The following is a 22,768-nucleotide window of genomic DNA, read 5'->3' on the forward strand; positions in this document are numbered from 1 at the left end:
GAATAGACTCCAGGATACCAAACAGGAATTATAACGTACAGAGCACAGGTAACAAGCAAGACTAACACAGTGTGAACAAAGACTAAGCAGAAAGGACATACGTAATCCTAAAAACCGACAGATGTCCAATAAAACCAAGCAGACTAAAAACTATTTCAAACAAGACTATATAACCATGGCTAAAACTCAGATAATATTACAAAATAAATACAAGGTGCATGCTCAAGCAGGCATGGAAGTGTATTGCACAAATAACCAGAACAGAATGCAGGAGAGCTCTGGTTAAAATAACACCGCTCAAATTCTCATTGGTTTAGAGCATTAACTATTCCCTATCCAGGGAAAATAGCAAACTGCTCAGAACAACCTAGTGTGTGAATACACACCTAAACAGACAAATACAAAAACAAAAGAATGGACATTACACATTTCATCTAAGTTCATAGAAAAATGAGTAGTATGGTATATGAAACTGAGCAACCACTCCCATGTAGCAGTGTGCTTTGTCTGCCTCATGTTGGGAAATGGTTTTGAACCTGCCCTTGTACCGATATGGCTATTTTTCTGTGATTTTAAGTGTACTAGATACCGTTTTTTGTGAACTGCAAGCCTAAAGAGACAGAGCAACATTAATTTGCCTTGGGAATGGGGCTAGGTTTGTTTTTAGGTTTAGGGTACATTACAGGAGCAAGAAATCCTGTCACTATACTGATGAGACTCCCTGATCCTAGCAGGGATGAGCTGTGCATTACAGCTCATGCAGGACAGGAGATATACATCGTATGCCTCCTGCCCAGCAACAATATACAGTAAAAGCAGTGATCTGTAGAGATGGCTGCTTTTACTATAAGCACTTGCTGGGCTGAGTGCTATGCGCCAGCCCTGCAAGGAAAGTGTTAATCAGCTAAACCTTTGGGGCTATACAGTATATAGATACCTGGGTATACTGGATAGAGAAGTGGACTTATCTCCCTGGCTGCTGCTCCAGTGTAGCTCCGCCCCTAGTGAAAACTGTACGGCCCTAGGCATCCCTACTTTCCCCCGATGCTGAAACATTGGTGTTTTTGCTTTAAAAATGCCATAGTCTCAGCATTCTGTGATTTAGCAAAACTTCTGACTAAACGCAGATTTCAGGGGCAAAAACGGCAAACCTAAAAACGCAAAGTAGGTTTGGTATTTTTTGTTTCCTTATGGACTAGCAACTGGCCACAGCATTTTTCCGTGGAAAAACACCATGTGGCCGTTTGGATGTTTTTTTCGGCAAAACGTCCAAAAAATCCCAGTGGAAACAGCTTTCACATACAGCTTTTTATGGCAGTTTTTTTTAGACAAAGCCAGAAGTAAATTCAAGAGGAATGGAAAATATAAAGATTGGACTTATATTTCTTCTTGTTGGATTCACTTGTGGTTTTGGTGCAGCAAATCTAAAACAAGACAAAAAAAATCATCCTCCTAACAGAACCTATGTAGTAAACAATTACTGTGTGGAAAGTACTGAACTAAAAGTTTGCACTTATACTGTAAGTGGCACTTATACTGTGTATGAGGGCACCATTATCTGTGTGTGAGGCAAAAGGGGGGCATAATTACTGTGTGGAGGGCCACAGGGGACACTACTACTATGTGGAACACAAAGAAGGGCACTACTACTATTTGAGCACTAAAGGAAGCAGTCAACTCTGCAGATTTGTGTTGTGGCTGGAAGAAGTTGTTACAAGTTGTCTGGGCCAGTAAGAGTAGAACTGAAAAAGTGAATTACTCAAATAGAAGGCCTGCAAGTCACTGGCCTTTTTAGGAAGATATATTTTTTTATTTGTAATTTGCAAAGAACATTACATTACAGGGTTAGTAGTAATGAAGACAATAAAAAATACATAGGAAATAGGAGGGGATATATTAAGAAGAAATGGCAGACCTCATATTTGAGTGACAAACATTTATCTTGAACATCGCAATATGCTGATACTATGGACCCTGATTTCCTATTGTAAAGCTTACTGTAACACTCACGTTTCAGTAGACTCAGACCGTACCAGGGAGCGGAGTCTAAGGTGCCGCTGGTTTTCACCAGAGCCCGCCGCAAAGTGGGATGGACTTGCTGCGGCAGGCGGCACCCAGGTCGCTACCCCTGGCACAGCTCAACCACACAGGCGGCTGAGGAGATTCGAGGCATAGGTGGGATAAGGCAACTCGTGCTTCTTCTAAGGCTCTGGCAGGGAAGATCCGGCAGGGTAGTGTTGGAGGTGGAGGAATTTATCAATGAGCCTCAGGTGTTACTTCACTAATGGGTGCACTGTCCCTTTAAATCTTAAAGCTCTGGCACGCACGCACCCTAGGGGATGGGGACACGCGTGCCGGAGCAGAAAGGCAGAGGTGGGGGCAGGTGAAACATCAGGTGAGGATTGGGAATCCCAGCCCTGCCGGCAGCAGCAGGTAACGGGCCCATGCATTTACGGCCAGCGTTTGTGTTTCGTCTTGTACACCAAAATGTCTGTGCCAGAATTTGTGATGCAATATATTTAAAAAACTGGCCGACTGGAAAAGAGGCAAGACTGGCTGAAAAAGGGGCATGTTCTTACAACCCAACCTATTTACTACAGACAGAGTAAGGAAAGGAAAATTTTAAAGCACACTCACTTTAGAAGGTTGAAAGGTAATTCTTTATTCAGCCCATTTAATACTTCTGCAGGTTGGATAAAGGGGAGCCATTCACGGGACCACTGCTTTCTCCAGGAGTAGAATAGTAAAATAACTGGTAGTCTAGGGTGATAAAGGGGTTGATATTAACTTTCCACAGTTACCTCTTTAGCCTGCAGGGCTGGGCTAACTCTCCATAAATGGGCTAACTCTCCTAAGCGCTGCGGAATCTGTAGGCGCTATATAAATAAAATTATTTTTAATGTGGAACTGCACTTCATACCAGAGGAACCAATTGTCCAGCACAGCTGAATATTAAAATTGAAGGCTGGTTACCGTTGATAAAAATGTTGCCTGTTTTCCACTTGCGCTCATTCTGCCTTAGAAAATGAAGCTGTGTAGAGTTTTTATCTGTATGGATGGAACTATTTGCAATATTAGTCAAGCTTATACGACTAGTAAAAAAAAAAATAATAATAACAAATAAACAATAATTAAAACAATAAATGAACCAAATGACAATAATGTATGCTTGGCATAAAACTGCACACCAAAATGTAGTGGTCCTATGTAAGGGGAAGTGTCTGATTCTGTATTTTGTTCAAGCATAACACACATGCAAAGCAACTGCTTGACAAACAGGCAAACAAAACCAAAACAGGACACAGGAGGGCAAGAGGATAGAAGCATAAACAATTGTGAAGTCTCAATGGGCAGTCACAGGAAGCAATTGGAATAATTCACAGTGAGGGAACTAATTAACTGCAGCTCAATGGAGCAGCCGGATAGCAGTATGATTACAGCAGCTGCATAACACCCAGCTACAACCATAGCAGGTGCAGCTTCAGTGCCTTGTAAAGTGCTCTGGAGAAGCGTTACTCCATGCAATGATGTACAGCTGCCACATTACCCTCCTATATGTCTTCCCTTTTTAAATATTGCATGTGACATTTTCTTTCCATCTGCAGGTTTCATACACAGTGTTTTTTTCTTTTGAACACATTCGCCGCATTTATCATTGTAGGTGTAAGTGAAGCATTTCTACACCTTTTTTTGTGTGCTGTGTAGGAGCACCAAATTTATAAAATTGTCAAAGAGCATTTGATACATTTTGTGCAGGTCACATTTTCTGAAATTTCTCTCTTCACATACACTAAAAAGCTAAGCTAAGTCTGGGCTGGTGTAGTTTTAGAGACTTTTCAGTGGCTTTGCGCCTTTTTGAAAAAAACGCGCAGTTCACAAAACCCTTCCATATCATGTGTATTGCCAAAATCAGTGGATTGCAACTCAAAATCAGCAGAAATGTGTAAACCAAAAAGTGCTAAAAAAAAAACGCAAATTAAACCTGCTTGTGCCTTTTTTGCACCTTTTCTAGACACAAAAAACAGTCTTAGGCTAAGTTTCCACTGTTTTTGAGCCAAACTCAGAAGTGGATCCATAAGGGAGGAGAAGTGTAAGTTCTTCCTTTATATGTCCTATTCCTTTTGAATACACCTCTGACTTTGGCACAAAAACTGCAGTGGCAGTTTTCATAAAATTGCCAGAAAAAAAACCAAGTTGAAACTTAGCCTTAGGGAGGAGAAGTGTAAGTCCTTCCTTTCTACGTCCTATTCCTTGTGAATACATTTCTGGCTTTGGCTCTAAAACTGCAGTGGCAGATCTCCAAAAACTGACAGAAAAAAAGCCAAGTGGAAACTTAGCCTAAGGGAGGAGAAGTGTACGTCCTTCCTTTATATGTCCTATTCGTTTTGAATACACTTCTGGCTTTGGCTCAAAAACTGCAGTGGCAGATATCCAAAAACTGACAGAAAAAAAACAAGTGGACACTTAGCCTAAAGGCAATGATAAATGTCGGCCATTGACATTTTTGTGACAGTTTTTCATTAATTTTTTTGTGTCAAAGACAAGAGTGGATTCAGGAGCAATGGGGAAAAAAAGAATTTACGCTTCCATTTCCTGTTAGATCCACATCTGTTTTTTGCTTGAAAAACTGCATTAGAAACTGTAGTGGCTCTGCCCATCACAACACTCCCCCAAACCCCCCCACCACCACCACCACCACCACCACCACCAAAAAAAATAAATGAAAGTGTGAAACTCTTTTAGATTAAAAATGCAAGTTGTTAATTTTTTTCATGCCTAGTTGTGAGTAAATAGGACCTATTCACAATTTGGTGAGGAAAATTTCCTTGCTGAATTCTTCTGACAATCTGTGATATACTGAATGGAAGAGAAATGATCTGAACTTGGTATCTATCTCCAGATGAATTTGCCCGACATAAGCGATGTCCTATTGACAAACAAGAGTTTCCTGATGGATTCCACCGAAAGACTGAACAAGTTTAATCTTCCCCCGGAATTCAAATCAGCGCCAGAAGTTCCATTGGAGGTTGGAGATCACGGCTATAAGAGAACAGTCAACTAGATGTCACCCAGCTTTCCCAGGACCTGACCATGAAGGAGGACCTATCATCATTTTTTGTATGGTACCATATGCAGCCATATACATAAACAGTAATATGCTGATTGTGTGATACCTGCATACTGCCCCCCCTAGCCAAGCACACTCGCCTGGGACAAATGCCCGGAACAGCCTAGCATTAACATCCCAGTCCTCCTCTGTGACGGCAGATTTTTCCTCTCCTTGTATTGCTTCTGTTTGGGCTTCCTCAACTTGTTGTTCAGTAAGTGGTAGACGAAGGTACCTCATGCTGGGGCACAGGCTGCAGTTGGCTATTAGTAGGGAGCTCCATGCAGCCATGGTAGCATAACGCGCAGCAGGTCAGAGACTCATACCCCCTGCCTATGCCAGTCACACGTTTCTTGGCAGGATGCAGGTCACTTCTGCCCAGAAGAGATCTAGCAAAAGCCTAGGCGCCACAATTCAATACAAGTCAGTATGCATAATGCAATGTATGTACACAGTGACTCCACTAGAAAAATCATGCGTACAGCTCTGGATTACAGCCCCAATTAACTTTGAGTGTGGTCCTGTTCTGCTGAGGTTGTGTCTCCTTAGTTCTTTGGAAGGAAGATCTTTTTCACCTGGGACTTGCTTCCTCTTTCCCAGGGAGGAAGTGAGGTTCAAGGCATGAGTGAGGAAGGCGAGGCCCTGGCTTCTGTTATTCAAAGAAGGCTGCAGGAGAGGCCAGCAAGCAGCCTGTACACAAGAGGATTAAGGGGTGAGACTTTCCAGAGGTTCAGGAAAGCTGGGTGCTGCCAGAAGAAAGCTGGGTTCCTCTAGAAGAAAGCAGGGTGCTCACAAAGATTAAGCTGACCTTGATGAGAGAGGCTAGGGAGTGCAGAGGGCCCAGGAGTCTATTTTCACCTATGGCTTCAAGGTCATAAGCCACCTTTGTGAGTATGAAGACGCGAGTAAAGCTGACAGGAGATTCTGGGAGGAACTGTGCTGTGCTAGTGCCAGAGCTGATCTGGCCCCAAAACAGAGGAAGCCAGTAATCCAGGCAGAGGTTAAGAGGCTCCAGGCTTAAAAAAAAGAGCTTTGGAGCAGAGGAAAGTGGTGATATGGGAGAGGGTGCTTCATTTAAAGCAAAGCTATTGATCATTTCAGAGAGACGGTTGAAGGGGCTTCAACCTGAGAGCCAGGTAATTGATGTAGAGGAGATGGATGGAAACCAATAACCAGACCCACCTGGTAGCCTGCAACAAGACCAGCAGGCTCCGTACAGTGGGCCCCCAACACAGGAGCCAACAGTGTCATCTGTCAACTTAGGGGAGGACATTAACATCTAAGTGGACATCTCTGTCCCAAGTATACATATACAGCCATCTATATACAGTAGATGGCTGTATACTATGTACCTCCCCTCTCCAATGAGTTAATTAGTGCATAAAGTGCAAACAGCTATAAGAAGCTGGTAACACCTAGCTTTTCCATGCTCCTGAATGGCATATCTGTTTATAATAGCTGACCTATTATAAGCAGATATGCCATTCAGAAGCACGGAAAACGTAGGTGGGAAATTCATGCCTAGCTTTTCCATGCACCTGAATGGCATATTGATTTATAATAGCTGAGCTCATGCTGACTGACCTACCTAGTCTCTGGGACAGTATCCTCCTCGAGTCTGTCACAGAAGCCACTGTGGTCTTGAATCACCGTCGGCAGCACCATACCTCTCCGGGCTCTACAAGTTAAAATTTCTAATTGTGCGCACCAGCCAGACACACCATGAGGAACTTTGGGGCCCCTTACTGCTGGAGTCCCTGGGCCCCCCCTCCCACACATGCTCTTACCAGTCCCTGTGTTGTACATATACTGTAGCTATTATGTTTTGCCAAAATATGTTGTTTGTTTTACCACCACTGTATGCCCAAAACTTTTTTGTAAAATGGCAATTTGTGGTGGCGGCTAAAATGGCGTGTTGTAATATTAGTGTTGGGGTGCAGCAATCAGACAGACAGTCACTTGTGATGCAATGGTAGCGTTAACCAGTACGCTCCAAGGTAAAGCAGTTCTCCTGGGCCAGACGCTGAGCAATAAAGACACCAGATGCAAAGTTACGGAAAATACTGAGGAGTTTACTTAGGAAAATTGCAGGCAGATGTTATAAGCATAATAATACAGTCTTTTCACAGCAGGGTAGGACAGAACGCTGCAGAGGTAGTCAGTAGTGAAATGGCTGTGTACTCTGGGTCTTGTAGTATACTCCACTTTATGCAACTTGACTTGACTGGACTTTATTACTGGAGACTTTAGATGTTAGACTTCAGACAACGGACACTGACTGGAGACTCACTACAGTGCATCCATGGAATTAGCTCACCGCCAAGCTTGGACTTTTTTGGACCAGATTTCTGACTTGTGCTATGGGCCCCTGTTGGAAATTTTGCTCCCTGCAACTTAGGATTTGAACTTTTCCTGGACAGCAGAACGCCTGTAGGTAGTGTTGTGGCTCGCTTGCAGAACTTTTACTTGACTCCACGACTTCTGCTCACTCTGTACAACACTCCACTGACTGACTTCTCTCCACACTACTTCTCCTCCACACTGAACTCTTTTCTACCTAGACAGGTCACTAAACTCAGGCAAGAGATCACTTTTGGCTATAGCTGATCACATGACTCCTCAGCAGGTCCCCCTTAAAGGTACACACATTATGGGTATAAGGGTATAATGAACATAAATTAATGATACAAAAGTATAATCAACCTAGAATCAATTTTATGAAGTATTCCCCTCCCTGGGGATGGGAGCAGCAACATCTGCTGGACAGGACAGGCAGTGTAATGTGTTCCGTACTGGGACACCACAATGGTTTTTGTGGTATGAATGACAGTTTTTGTGGCGTAGGGTGTAAATGTGAATAATGTATAAGATATGATGTAAGAGCAGAATAATGAGTGCTGCTCTGGAGGTGGCTGGCGGATTAGACATGATGTAAGAGCAGAATAGTGAGTGTAGCTCTGGAGGTGACTAGAGGATATAACATGATGTAACAGCAGATAGTGACTGAAGGATAAGACATGGTGTATTTTTACAGAATAATAGACTTATTATAATATATCTTGTATTACAAGCCCATAAAACAAGGGTAACCACAAATAAATATAAAAATTCAAAAAATATATAACAGGGTGGATGAACACCTTGATGGTTCTTCTGATACGTCCACCCCAAAAACAACAGATGAATATAGATTATACCACAAGATAATGATCAAATTTATAAGACTAGCTTAGGTATAGTATACACAAAGATGTATCTATCATACCCTAACCCCAGATGACTCAGGAAGGAGTACGGGGAGGGACAACTGGGAGGCCAGGAGCCTATCACTCCCTACACTTTTTCCTGTTCTAGGCCCTATTCCTAGGAGGAATTGTCGTCCTAATAAGGATGGTCCCGCACCGGAACCTAGCTACCACTCACTGTCCTTACAATATGGTACGCTGACTTACTTACTAAGAGGTATGCTAACTAACTAGCTGAGCCAATCCCTACGGCTACATGTCAACAGTTAGTACAAGATATTCTACTCCAGTGTACCACAGGTCTATATTAATTCCTGAGAGGTATACAAAGGGTTAATGCTGTGAAATAACTCACACGGCTATAGGGAATTCCCCTATATTAGATAATATAGGGGGAGATTTATCAAAGGATTTAGAATGGTTTTTCCTGTCTAAATTTGTCGCACAGAAAGTCGCAGTCTAAATATGTGCGAATTTTCTGTGACTTTTGCTGTTGAGGATTTTTAGAACATGATGCATGCAAGTCTATTTTAGACGGAAATGCATTGGAAAATGCATTGGTGCTGAATTTATCAAGTGCGACTTTTGTGCGACAAGTCGCATCTGCCCAAAATACGCTGAAATGTCAGACCATGTTGGAGCAGGTCTAAATGCAGTTTAAGCTGTAGACCCTGAAGTCTGAGCACAGAATTTATCAAGGGCTGTGAGACCTTTGATAAATTAGGAGCACAATAGACAGGAGACTACCACATACGCTGGTCTATAAGCATACCCAGAATAGACTAGATTAGTAAATGTCCCCCATAGTGTCTAAGATTAAATTGACACTATGTACAATTATAGTCACTAAGGGGGAGATTTATCATTATGTGTCTATTGTAGACACAGTTCTACCCCTTTACACTGCTTGTCTAATTTACACTCTTGCTCAAAATGTACTAAGGCTGTACACTCCTTTGATAAATCTTGTGCAAATTTAGAAACACTCCCCCTCGTTCTACCGTGTACTCCTTCTCTACCTCACAGGAAAATTGGACGTAGGGATTTTGTTCTATTGCTTTGAGGCCAGGATTCCATTGAGGTTTTTTGTCCATCAGCAAAAACGCCAGAAAAACTGTCCCAGCTTTTTCCTGCATTTTGTCAGTCTTTCTTGCATTTTTTTTCTTGCGTTTTTGCTGGTGTGTGGAAACAGAAAAAATGTACTAAACTTTTTGTTTTTTTTTTCTTCGAAATTTAGATACGTGAATGCGGAGGACTATGTCAGATTTATTAAATGTCACTGAAACGGTTAACGTGTGCTGTGGAGGAGTTTTTTTTTTAAATAAAATTTTTTTTCAATGTGTTGTGTTTTTTATAATTGATTTTTCAGGCTTAGTACTGGAAGGCATCTTGTAGACAGAATCTATTACTTGCGTTAGCCCCTAAATCATCTAGTGCTAACCCCCAATTATTACCCTGGTACCCACCGCCACAGGGGTTCCGGGAAGAGCCGGTACCAACAGGCCCGGAGCATCAAAAATGGCGCTCCTGGGCCTAGGCAGTAACAGGCTGGCGTTATTTAGGCTGGGGAGGGCCACTAACAATGGTTCTTGCCCACCCTGATAACGTCAGGCTGTTTCTGCTTGGTTAGTATCTCACTGATACTTTATTTATAAAAAAAAACAAAAATGCATAGGGTTCCCCCTATTTTCAGTATCAGCCAGCTACCAACCAAGCAGCAACAGCCTGACGTTACCAGGGTGGGCGAGGACCATTGTTACTGGCCCTCCCCAGACTAAATAACACAAACCTGTTACCGCCTAGGCCCAGGAGCACCATTTTTGACGCTCCGGGCCTGTTGGTACCGGCTCTTTCTGGGCCCTCTGTGGCAGTGGGTATCGGGGTAATAATTAGAGGTTAGCGTTAGCTGATTTTGGAGCTAACGCTAAGCCCCAGCTTAGTAATGGATTCCGTCTATAAGACAGCTTCCACTACTAACCCTGAAAATTAAATTATAAAAAACACGACACATTGAAAAAAAAAATTTAAAAAAAAAAAACCACTCCCCCACAGCCCTCGTCAACCATTTTATTGGAATAAAAAAAAAATGCTGGTCACCGTTGCAGTCCACCGAATCTGACGTAGTCCTCCGCATTCACGTATCTGAAATGAGAAGAAAAGAAAAACAAGAAATATGGGTCAATTTTTTGCGCTCTCCCCTGGGAAGAGCACACATAATGCAGCGTGTTCCTAAACAGGGAGCCTCCAATTGTTGCTAAACTACAACTCCCATCATGGGGGGCTGTAGTTAAGCAACAGCTGGAGTCTCCCTGTTTGGGAACACACTGACAGAAAGGCTTTGTTCCCATTATGCAAAACGCATAATGTGAACAGAGATTTGTCCCTCTGCCCTTGGACTACTACTCCTATCATGGGACAGAGTCTGTCGTATGATGGGAGTAGTTGTAGTACCGCAGCGCTGCTGAGGGATGGCACTTGCACATCCCCCGGCTGCGGACTTTTAGAACTACTACTCCCATCATGGACAGAATCTGCCCATGATGGGAGTTGTAGTCCAGGGGCTGAGGTGCAGATCGCACCGGGTCATTCTGCAGAGACTCGATGCGGTCCGCATTTAAGTTAACAAGCCAGCGGAACATGCGTCTACACTGCGCACCCCACTGGCTTCTATATACAGCTGTCAAAATTCATAAGCCCTGCCGCCGGGAGAGGGGAGCTCTGATTGGTCAATAGGTATTCACCAATCAGAGCTCCCGTGCTCAGGTGGCGAGGATTATGAATTATGACAGCTGTATATAGAAGCCGACGGGCAGCGCAGTGGAGACGCATGTACCGCCGGCTTGTATAGTTAATAAATGTGGATTCAAGCAGATCTCCAGAGAATGATATGCTGCGATCCGCATTTAAATTAAAAAGCCGTCGGTACATGCAGCTACATCGCACTGCTACCGGCTTCTATATACAGCTGTCATATTCACCAATCAGAGCTCCCCTCTCCCGGCGGCAGGGATTATGAATTATGACAGTGTATATAGAAGCCGGCGTTGCGCACAGTGTAGACGCATGTTCCGCCGGCTTTAACAGTTAATAAATGTGGATCGCAGCGAGTCTCTGCAGAATGACCCGGTGCAATCTGCACATCAGCCCCTGGACTACAACTCACATCATGGGCAGAGTCTGTCCATGATGGGAGTAGTAGTCCTGAAAGTCCCACCGCCCGGGGGATGTGCAAGTGCCATTCCTCAGCAGCGTCGCAGTACTACAACTACTCCCATCATGGGACAGACTCTGTCCCATGATGGGAGTAGTAGTCCAAGGGCAGAGGGGCAGATTGCAGCAGATCATTCTCCAGAGACCTGCTGCGATCCACATTTGAGCCGGCAGCATATGCAGCTACACTGCACAGTTCTTATAATTAATAATCCCCGCCGGGAGATGGGAGCTCTGATTGGTTAATATCTTTTCACCAATCAGAGCTCCCGTGTTCCGGCGGCGGGGATTATGAATTATAACAGTGTTTATAGGAGCCGGCGGCAGCGCAGTGTAGCCGCATGTGCCGCAGGGGTTCTCTGGATAATGACCTACTGCGATCTGCACTTCAGCCCCTGGACTACAACTCCCATCATGGACAGAGTCTGTCCATGATGGGAATAGCAGTCCTTACTGTTCCAAAATAGACACTTTGGTACGTGTCCTCCGAGGTGGCGTATATTTGCGCAAGAAAATACCGTTTGCGTATTTTTTTTGCGCAAAAAAAATGCAGTTAGTAAATTTGATTTTACAGTAGAAAATGCTCTATTGTAAACTTAACCATAGACAAGGCGATGAAGAATTCTATCAAAATTTGCACCAAAAAAGACGCAAAAAAAACACTTGCGCATATTTTTGCACAAAAAATATAGACAAAAAACAGCTCTATATAGAATGATAAATTCCCCCTAAGTGTATAGCGTGTGGCTGTGGAAAAATAGTGATGGGATCTGGATATAGTACACATTAAAGTGTATGTATATAATCGTGTATCACATTTATCGCACAGAGAAGAGGAAAACAAAAAGCTAGTAAACTGTCTGCTGTAAATGTTGGCATTAAGCAAATATCACAATATGCCTTAATGCATCAATCCTAGATATCAACAAGATGCCGAAAAAACAAGATATATATCAACATACATTAAAGCCACAAAAAATATGCTAACAGAGAAAAAAAAAAAGCAGAGAGATAGTGCAAGCCACATGTATACAGGATATAAGGCAACACGCATTAAATCCACAACCAGTATGCTAGCAGAGTCAAAATGTAGACAGATAGTGCAAGCCACATATACGCCACATGCATGCTGTTAGCAGACATAAACAATTATATTAGGCCCATAGAGATAATATCGGAAGTCATTAGATGATGCAAACAGCTAATATAAGCAAATAGTGCAGACCATCAATCTGTAAAAAAAACATAAGGCACAGGAATTATATGCCTATCCCTGTCAAAGATTTTTACTTTTCTCATAGGGACGCTGTGCAGAAAGATAATATCATTCCACAGTGTACCTAGTAATTCCAGATCCACATAAACACATTATGGGGTATGAAGATATTTAAAGCGTATACTTATACAAGCTGATGTCAATGATATTGAATAGACTCTCAACGCGTTTCTTCCATCACGGATCATCAGGAGAGAGATAAGATGAGGTAGATGATAAGGCTCACACCCTCGGCGTTCCCCTGTGTAGAGATCCCATCTCGAGTGGCGGCGGTTTCAATCTGAATCTAGCGCCCTTTTACATGCCACCGAGTTTCCGGCAGTTACGTCTCAGAACTCCATTCTGCAAACTGATAGGATATTCATAATAGTGTTTGCCATGCGCATACTAAGCTCCGTCTTGTGCGTTCCATAGTGCGCTCCATTTAGCGGATGTGACCTCACACGCATGCGCCTAAAGCGCACGGCATAAATATGAATAGCATCACCGAGCGTACTAGTGTCTCGGTCATCATGCGCTCCGAATGTGCGCACCATTGGTCAGAAGTGACGACACATGCACATGCGTCAGGCGTCAGGCTGTAACCATATTGAGCAGGAAGGGATGAAAGCGATCACTCCCTGCGCCTCTATAGGAACAGAAGCATCCCTGCAACCATGGTAACAGGGCGGGGGTAACTTACTTTAAGGTATGGGTTATAAAAAAATATTGGTATTGCCTCAATCTACATTCATCTTTTATCCAGACAAGGCAATTAATCCTGTTAAGGCCACATTCTGGACTATTGATGAAGCCCATAGGTAAATATACACAAATCTGATAGTGCCCGCACTGTTATATAATTATTGATGAAATATATGATACTGGCCAAGCATTGGAGGGTATTACAGGCAGACCCCCTGCTTGATCACGTTATTTCAGACAGACCCTTATTTCATGTAGGAAAGGCCGTAGTCTCAAAGATAGACTAGTGCATATTCATTACACCCGGCCAAAACCTACAAGTACTTGGTTACCTTCTAGACCTAAAGTCACATTTCCCTGTGGGTCATGTATAGCTTGCCCGCATGTTCCCAAATGGAATGGGGTAATGAGCTCCAGTATAGGAAAAACCTTTTACTCTTGGGAATTTTCCAACTGTAAATCGAGGGGTCTGATCTATATTTGTCAATGTAGTTGTCCCAAGGACTATGTGGGGAAGACTTTGAAGGAATTAAGGCCGAGAGTGGGGGAACACCTTGGCGATATTCGCCACAGTAAGAACAGGTCAATTGCCAAACATGTACATGAATGCCATGGAGGGGATGCCTCTAGTCTAAAATTCTTTGTTTTGGAAGTTATGCATCCTTCCTCTTGAAAGGGGAACTTTGATAGAATTTTATTGAAAAAGAGCTGCAATGGATCTATAGGATTAGATCGCAAGCCCCCCATGGTCTAAATGAGGAAATGGCATTTAGCTGCTTCATTTAATTTAGTACATATCGGTGTCTTGTAGTACTGGTTATCTTTAATCTTTGTCTAAAAATGTGTAAAACCTTATCTAATTTGAGATCCAACCCTAGAGTATCAGCATGCTGAGATGTGCAATTTCTGTGTCATATGTGGGGTGGTTGAAAGTGATATATGCCCCTGTAATGTATCTATTACTTATCCATCTTGACCCAATTCTTTTTCTTTCCCCATTTGTTGTAGATTATCAATAATTATAAAACAGATTTGTCTATATTTACCTATGGGCTTCATCAATAGTCCAGCATGTGGCCTTAGCAGGATTAATTGCCTTGTCTGGATGGAAGATGAATGTAGATTGAGGCAATACCAATTTTTTTTTATAACACATATCTTAACCCCTTAAGGACTCAGCCCATTTTGGCCTTAAGGACTCAGACAATTTAATTTTTACGTTTTCATTTTTTCCTCCTCGCCTTCTAAAAATCATAACTCTTTTATATTTTCATCCACAGACTAGTATGAGGGCTTGTTTTTGCGTGACCAGTTGTCCTTTGTAATGACATAACTCATTATATCATAAAATGTATGGCGCAACCAAAAAACACTATTTTTGTGGGGAAATGAAAACGAAAAACGCAATTTTGCTAATTTTGGAAGGTTTCGTTTTCACGCCTTACAATTTATGGTAAAAATGATGTGTGTTCTTTATTCTGAGGGTCAATACGATTAAAATGATACCCATTATTACATACTTTTCTATTATTGTTGCGCTTAAAAAAAATCACAAACTTTTTAACCAAATTAGTACGTTTATAATCCCTTTATTTTGATGACCTCTAACTTTTTTATTTTTCCGTATAAGCGGCGGTATGGGGGCTAATTTTTTGCGCCATGATCTGTACTTTTTTTTTATACCACATTTGCATATAAAAAACTTTTAATACATTTTTTATCATTTTTTTTAATAAAATGTATTAAAAAGTAGCAATTTTGTACTTTTTTTTTTTTCGTTCACGCCGTTCACTGTACGGGATCATTAACATTTTATTTTAATAGTTCGGACATTTACGCACGCGGCAATACCAAATATGTCTATAAAATTTATTTTTTACGCTTTTTGGGGGTAAAATAGGAAAAAACTGACGTTTTACTTTTTTATTGGGAGAGGGGATTTTTAACTTTTTTTTTACTTTTACTTTTACATTTTTTTACATTTTTTTTTACACTTGAATAGTCCCCATAGGGGACTATTCATAGCAATACCATGATTGCTAATACTGATCTGTTCTATGTATAGGACATAGAACAGATCAGTGTTTTCGGTGATCTTCTGCTCTGGTCTGCTCGATCTCAGACCAGAGCAGGAGACGCCGGGAGCCGGACGGAGGAAGGAGAGGGGACCTCCGTGCGGCGTTCTGAATGATCGGATCCCTGCAGCAGCGGTGCGGGCGATCCGATCATTCATTCAAATCGCGCACTGCCGCAGATGCCGGGATCTGTATTTATCCCGGCACCCGATCAGCAGCCAGGATCAGCCGCGCATGACACGGGCATCGCTCCGATGCCCGCGGTTATGCACAGGACGTAAATGTACGTCCTGGTGCGTTAAGTACCACCTCACCAGGACGTACATTTACGTCCTGCGTCCTTAAGGGGTTAAAGTAAGTTACCGCTGCTCTGTTACCATGGTTGCAGGGACGCTTCTGTTCCTGTAGAGACGCAGGGAGTGATCGCTTTAGTCACTTCCTGCTCATTATGGTTACAGCGAAGCCTGATGCATGTGCATGTGTCATCACTTCCGGCCAATGGTGCACACATTCAGAGCGCACGATGACCGGGACACTACTACACTCGGTGATGCTATTCATATTTATGCGCATGCGAGTGAGGTCACATTTACTAAATGGAGGGCATTATGGAATGCACAGGGCGAAACCCACTATGCGCACGGCAAACACTACTATGATTGCCTTATCAGTTTATAGAATGAGAATGCGCAGGAGGTCACTTCCGCCAAATGGAGCGCACTATGGAACCCACAAGGCAAAGCTTAGTATGCGCCTGGCACACACCATTATGAATATCCTATCAGTTTGCAGAACGGAGTTCTGGGGCGTACCTGCCGCAAACATGGTGGCATGTAAAAGGGCTCTAGATTCAGATTGAAACCGCCGCCACTCGAGATGGGATCTCTACACAGGGGAACGCCGAGGGTGTGAGCCTTATCATCTACCTCATCTTATCTCTCTCCTGATGGCCCGTGATGGAAGAAACGCGTTGAGAGTCTATTCAATATCACTGACATCAGCTTGTATAAGTATACGCTTTAAATATCTTCATACCCCATAATGTGTTTATGTGGATCTGGAATTACTAGGTACACTGTGGAATGATATTATCTCTCTGCACAGTGTCCCTATGAGAAAAGGAAAATTCTTTGACAGGGATAGGTATATAATTCCTGTGCCTTATGTTGGTATTTTTTACAGATTGATGGTCTGCACTATTTGCTTATATTAGCTGTTTGCATCATCTAATGACTTCCAATATTATCTCTATGGGCCTAATATAATTGTTTATGTCTGCTAACAGCATGCATGTGGCGTATATGTGGCTTGCACTATCTGTCTACATTTTGACTCTGCTATCATACTGGTTGTGGATTTAATGCGTGTTGCCATATATCCTGTATACATGTGGCTTGCACTATGTCTTTGCTTTTTTTTTTCTCTGTTAGCATATTTTTTGTGGCTTTAATGTATGTTGCCATATATCTTGTTTTTTTCGGCATCTTTTTGATATCTAGGATTGGTGCATTAAGGCATATTGTGATATATTTGCTTAATGCCAACATTTACAGCAGACAGTTTACTAGCTTTTTGTTTTCCTCTTCTCTGTGCGATAAATGTGATACACGATTATATACATACACTTTAATGTGTACTATATCCAGATCCCATCACTATTTTTCCACAGCCACACGCTATACACTTAGGGGGAGATTTATCAAAATCTGTGCACAGGAAGAGTGGTGCAGTTGCCCATAGCAACCAATAAGCTTGCGTCTTTCATTTTTAAAGAGGCCTGTGAAAAATGAAAGAGGCAATCTGATTGGATGCTATGGGAAACTGGACAACGTTTCCTCTGGACAGGTTTTGATAAATCTTCCCCTTAGTGACTATAATTGTCATAGTGTCAATTTAATCTTAGACACTATCTAATATAGGGGAATTCCCTATAGCCGTGTGAGTTGTTTGACAGCATTAACCCTTTGTATACCTCTCAGGAATTAATATAGACCTGTAGTACACTGGAGTAGGATATCTTGTACTGTTGACACGTAGCCGTAGGGATTGGCCCAGCTAGTTAGTTAGCATACCTCTTAGTAAGTCAGCTAACGTAGGGTAAGGACAGTGAGTGGTTGCTAGGTTCCGGTGTGGGACCATCCTTATTAGGACGACAATTTCACCTAGGAATAGGGCCTAGAACAGGAATGAGTGTAGGGAGTAATAGGCTCCTGTCCCTGGCCTCCCTGTTATCCCTCACCATATCCCTTGCTGAGTCATCTGGGGTTAGGGTATGATAGATACATCTTTGTGTATACTATACCTACGCTCATCTTGTAAATTTGATCATTATCTTGTGCTATAATCCATATCCATCTGTTGTTTTTGGGGTGGACTGGTACGGACTGTGTTATGTGCTTTATCAGACGCATCAGAAGAACCATTGAGGTGTTCATCCACCCTGTTATATATTTTTTGAATTTGTAAATTGATTTGTGGTACCCCTTGTTTTATGGGCTTGTAATAAAAGGTATCATTTAATAAGTCTATTATTCTGTGAAAATATTTTGGTTGATAGACGGAAAATATATACTCTGTGAAGTAAGACATGGTGTAACAGCAAATAGGGAAGATAAGATACACACAGACACATAGCTGTATATACACATAGCTTACTTGCCTATATCTTCCTGTGCAAAGTGTTTTAGAACCTTCCAGGTCATGTGACTCACAGGAAGGTCCTTAACCCCTCTGTTGTATAACAGTGGAGGGAAGATTGCTCTGCACAGGTAACAGATTCCTCCCTGCACCTGGGGCACATGCTTCAAATGCTATGCCCCTGATGTATTGGAGGAGGGTGCTGGCAGCAATGGGCCCCTTATGTCTTTTAAACTCACCTGGGCCCCTGATGGCTGTACTGCCTTGATGGCACCAGCAGGGGCACAGCATTAAGCTTCCATTGAACCCCTTAAGGACGGACCCATTTTTTACGTTATAGAGTTCCTATCATCATCTACACTCTCCCTAATCCCCTTCCTTATCTGTCCCTGATTCTGACTAACTCTATCCCTGCACTAATATTTTCAAAACCTCATTTAAATACCTTATGTTCTCTTCGGCAGCTCAGTTCACTGCTGTGTGCGAGGGGAGGAAGTGTGCATGGCCCGGCAGGTGCAAAGTCATCTGATGCCTGCCAGGGCTCGCTTCTGCCATTCTTCCTGTATGTTGCTATCCCTCTCAGGAGAGCGGATACAGCCTCAGAACACGGCAGGGATGGCAGCTTCTGAGTCTCCTCCTCTCTGTTTGGCATTGCACGTGCCATACAGAGTGGAGGAACATTGGAGAACAGAGATGCCGTGCCCTGCAGTGGTACGCAGAAATGTAGAAAAAAGCTGCGGTGGCGCTCCCAAGGAAGTAACCCAAAGTCGTGGGTATTGGTATAAAGTAAATAATTTATTTTTTACAGCATAAAGAAATTAAAGAAAATAAATAAATAAAGCAAGACCCGTTTCGTACAGCAACTACCTGCAATTGATAAAGGGAGCTGTGACTCCTGAAACGTGTCTTGCTTTATTTATTTATTTTGTAAAAAATAAATGATTTACTTTATACCAATACCCACGACTTTGGGTTACTTCCTTGGGAGCGCCACCACAGCTTTTTTCTACATTTCTGCATTCTACATACGGACCCACCCCTGGGCTCCGTCCTCACACTGCAGGCCTGCATACCAAGCTACCATCACCGGCAAGGGATACGCTACCCCCCCACCCGGGTACCTACCAACACTGGCTAGAGACCTACACCGCACCCGGCACCACCTCCACTTTTTTTCCGTTATATACTGCTGCAGTTGTACGAGCACACGTGTTCAGGCAGCGATGTGAGTCCGAAATCTATGCAAATGCTTGCAGCCAGGAGCTCTTAGAGAGACCCCTGGTGGTCACATTATCAAACAGTCAAAAGACATAAAAGAAAGCAACATTTTTAATGCAAAGCTATTACAAAGTAGTTCGTTAGTGATTAATCTATAACATAACAAAAAAAAATTTTTGATGAAAGGTACTTTAACCCCTTAAGGACCCCCTTTTTCCATTTTTGCACTTTCGTTTTTTCCTCCTTACCTTTTAAAAATCATAACCCTTTCAATTTTCCACCTAAAAATCCATATTATGGCTTATTTTTTGCGTCGCCAATTCTAATTTGCAGTGATATTAGTCATTTACCCAAAAATGCACGGCAAACGGGAAAAAAAATCATTGTGCGACAAAATCGAAAAAAACCCGCCATTTTGTAATTTTTGGGGGCTTCCGTTTCTACGCAGTGCATATTTCGGTAAAAATTACACCTTATCATTATTCTGTAGGTCCATACGGTTAAAATGATACCCTACTTATATAGGTTTGATTTTGTCGCACTTCTGGAAAAAATCATAACTACATGCAGGAAAATGTATACGTTTAAAAATGTCATCTTCTGACCCCTATAACTTTTTTTATTTTTCCACGTACAGGGCGGTATGAGGACTCATTTTTTGCGCCGTGATCTGAAGTTTTTATCGGTATGATTTTTGTTTTGATCAGACTTTTTGATCACTTTTTATTCATTTTTTTAATGGTATAAAAAGTGACCAAAATACGCTTTTTTGGACTTTGGAATTTTTTTGCGCGTACGCCATTGACCATGCGGTTTAATTAATGATATATTTTTATAGTTCGGACATTTACGCACGCGGCGATACCACATATGTATATATATTTTTTTTTTACACTGTTATTTTTTTTATGGGAAAAGGGGGGTGATTCAAACTTTTATTAGGGAAGGGGTTAAATGATCTTTATTAACATTTTTTTAACTTTTTTTTTGCAGTGTTATAGGTCCCATAGGGACCTATAACACTGCACACACTGATCTCCTATGCTGATCACTGGCGTGTATTAACACGCCTGTGATCAGCATTATCGGCATCTCAGACACGAAGCAGTCATTCGTCGATCGGACACCGAGGAGGCAGATAGGGGCCCTCCCGGTGTCCGGTCAGCTGTTCGGGACACCGCAATTTCACCGCGGCGGTCCCGAACAGCCTGACTGAGCAGCCGGGTCACTTTCAGTTTCACTTTAGAAGCGGCGGTCAGCTTTGACCGCCGCTTCTAAAGGGTTAATACCGCACATCGCCGCGATCTGCGATGTGTGCTATTAGCCGCGGGTCCCGGCCGTTGATGAGCGCCGGGACCGACGCGATATGATGCAGGATCGCGGCGCGATTCCGCTTCATATCGCGGGAGCCGGCGCAGGACGTAAATATACATCCTACGTCGTTAAGGGGTTAATGACCAGGCTCTTTTTTTTTTATTTGACATTTGTCTCTTTAAATGGTAATAACTTTAGAACGCTTTTTCTGAGCAGAGCAATTCTGAGATATATAGCTTTTTATGTTCTTTTTCCTTTTTCCTTTTTCTGAGCAAAATTTTTCGTACGACGCCATTGAGTTAGGGCTTATTTTTTGTGGGACAAGCTGTACTTTTAATTGATATTATTTTTGTGATACCTGCTACATTTTGATCTTTTTTATTCCTCTATTTGTACCAAAATTGGAGAATTTGGGGCTTTTTTGTTGTCGTTTTTTTTACGGCATTCACCGTGCGGGATAATTTACATTATAGCTTTATAGTATACATCATTATGGACGTGGCAATACCAAGTATGTATATGATTTGTGTTTTTTTTTTTTGCTTTGTTTTTCTTTTATGATAATGCATGGCTTTTATTGGGAAAGGGGCATTTAAATTTTTTTTTTACACTTCATACTTTTATTGAAAAACTTTTCATTTTTTTCACTATACATTTGTACTGCAGCACAGTATGACCTGATCAGCTGCACGTAGTACAGCATGTGCGATCCAGCCTATGGCTGGATCTCACAGGCTTCCGTAGCAGGCAGACAGGAGGTCATCATCTGACCTCCTGCTGCCATAGCAACCAATAGCGACCCACGGTCGTATTGCGGCGCCGCTGTTGTTGAACAGGGGGGGCCTCCCCCTGTCAACACCATAGATGCCTATGATGATCTATGGGGTTAATGCTGCCGGGACCAGAGTGATCATGGCCCTGGCTGTGATTGACAGCCGGGTCCCGCCAGCGATCACCTAAGCTGCCTGCAGCAGAGCAGGAGATCGCGAGGACGTGTGCATACATCCCAGTGCGCGAACGTGTCGGGTTCTGGGGCGTATGCATACATCCTATAGCGGGAAGGGGTTAACAGCAGGGCAGGGGAAGGATGTACAGCAGCGGTGTGCAGGATACCCACTTATTAAGTGGCCTGTCACCTGGGCTGTGAGTTTTGTAAAGGGACGATCTGAGAGATATCTCCGCAGCGCCAGCCTTTTGATTATGTTAATCACTGTTTGGGGGTGCCTCTGGGCCTATTTTAATGTAGGGGCCTGGAGCTGCAGCTCCATCTGCCCCTATGTTAACAACCTGGCCCCTGGTGTGGGGTGTATGACTGGGGAAGAGATAGAGGTTGATGTGACCACTGACAGTGTTATTGGAGGTGGTGGTGATGTGACCAGGAACAAAGTTGTTGTGATTGGTGGTAATGTGATTGGTAACAATGCTATTGTGAGTGATGGAGATGTTGTTACTGGGGTGTAGATGATGTTGTCATTGGGGGTGGTGCTGTGCCTAGGGATAATGTTATTGGGGGTGATGGTGATATGACTGGTGTTACGCCGAGCGCTCCGGGTCCCCGCTCCTCCCCGGAGCGCTCGCTACACTCTCGCTACTGCAGCGCTCCGGTCAGATCCACTGACCCGGTGCGCTGCGATACCGCCTCCAGCCGGGATGCGATTCGCGATGCGGGTGGCGCCCGCTCGCGATGCGCACCCCGGCTCCCGTACCTGACTCGCTCTCCGTCGGTCCTGTCCCGGCGCGCGCGGCCCCGCTCCCTAGGGCGCGCGCGCGCCGGGTCTCTGCGATTTAAAGGGCCACTGCGCCGCTGATTGGCGCAGTGGTTCTAATTAGTGTGTTCACCTGTGCACTCCCTATTTATATTTATCCCTTATTTTACAATCTGGTGCATTCCCATCTACCAGTACTATCCAACCAGACCTGGCTAGACAGATACTCCTCTCCCGGGTGTTATCGCTGTGGGCATTGTAAAGCCTGCCCGAGTATACAAAAAACTAAGGTTGTA

Source organism: Hyla sarda, chromosome 3 (genome assembly GCF_029499605.1).
Source record: "Hyla sarda isolate aHylSar1 chromosome 3, aHylSar1.hap1, whole genome shotgun sequence".
Lineage (NCBI taxonomy): Eukaryota > Metazoa > Chordata > Amphibia > Anura > Hylidae > Hyla > Hyla sarda.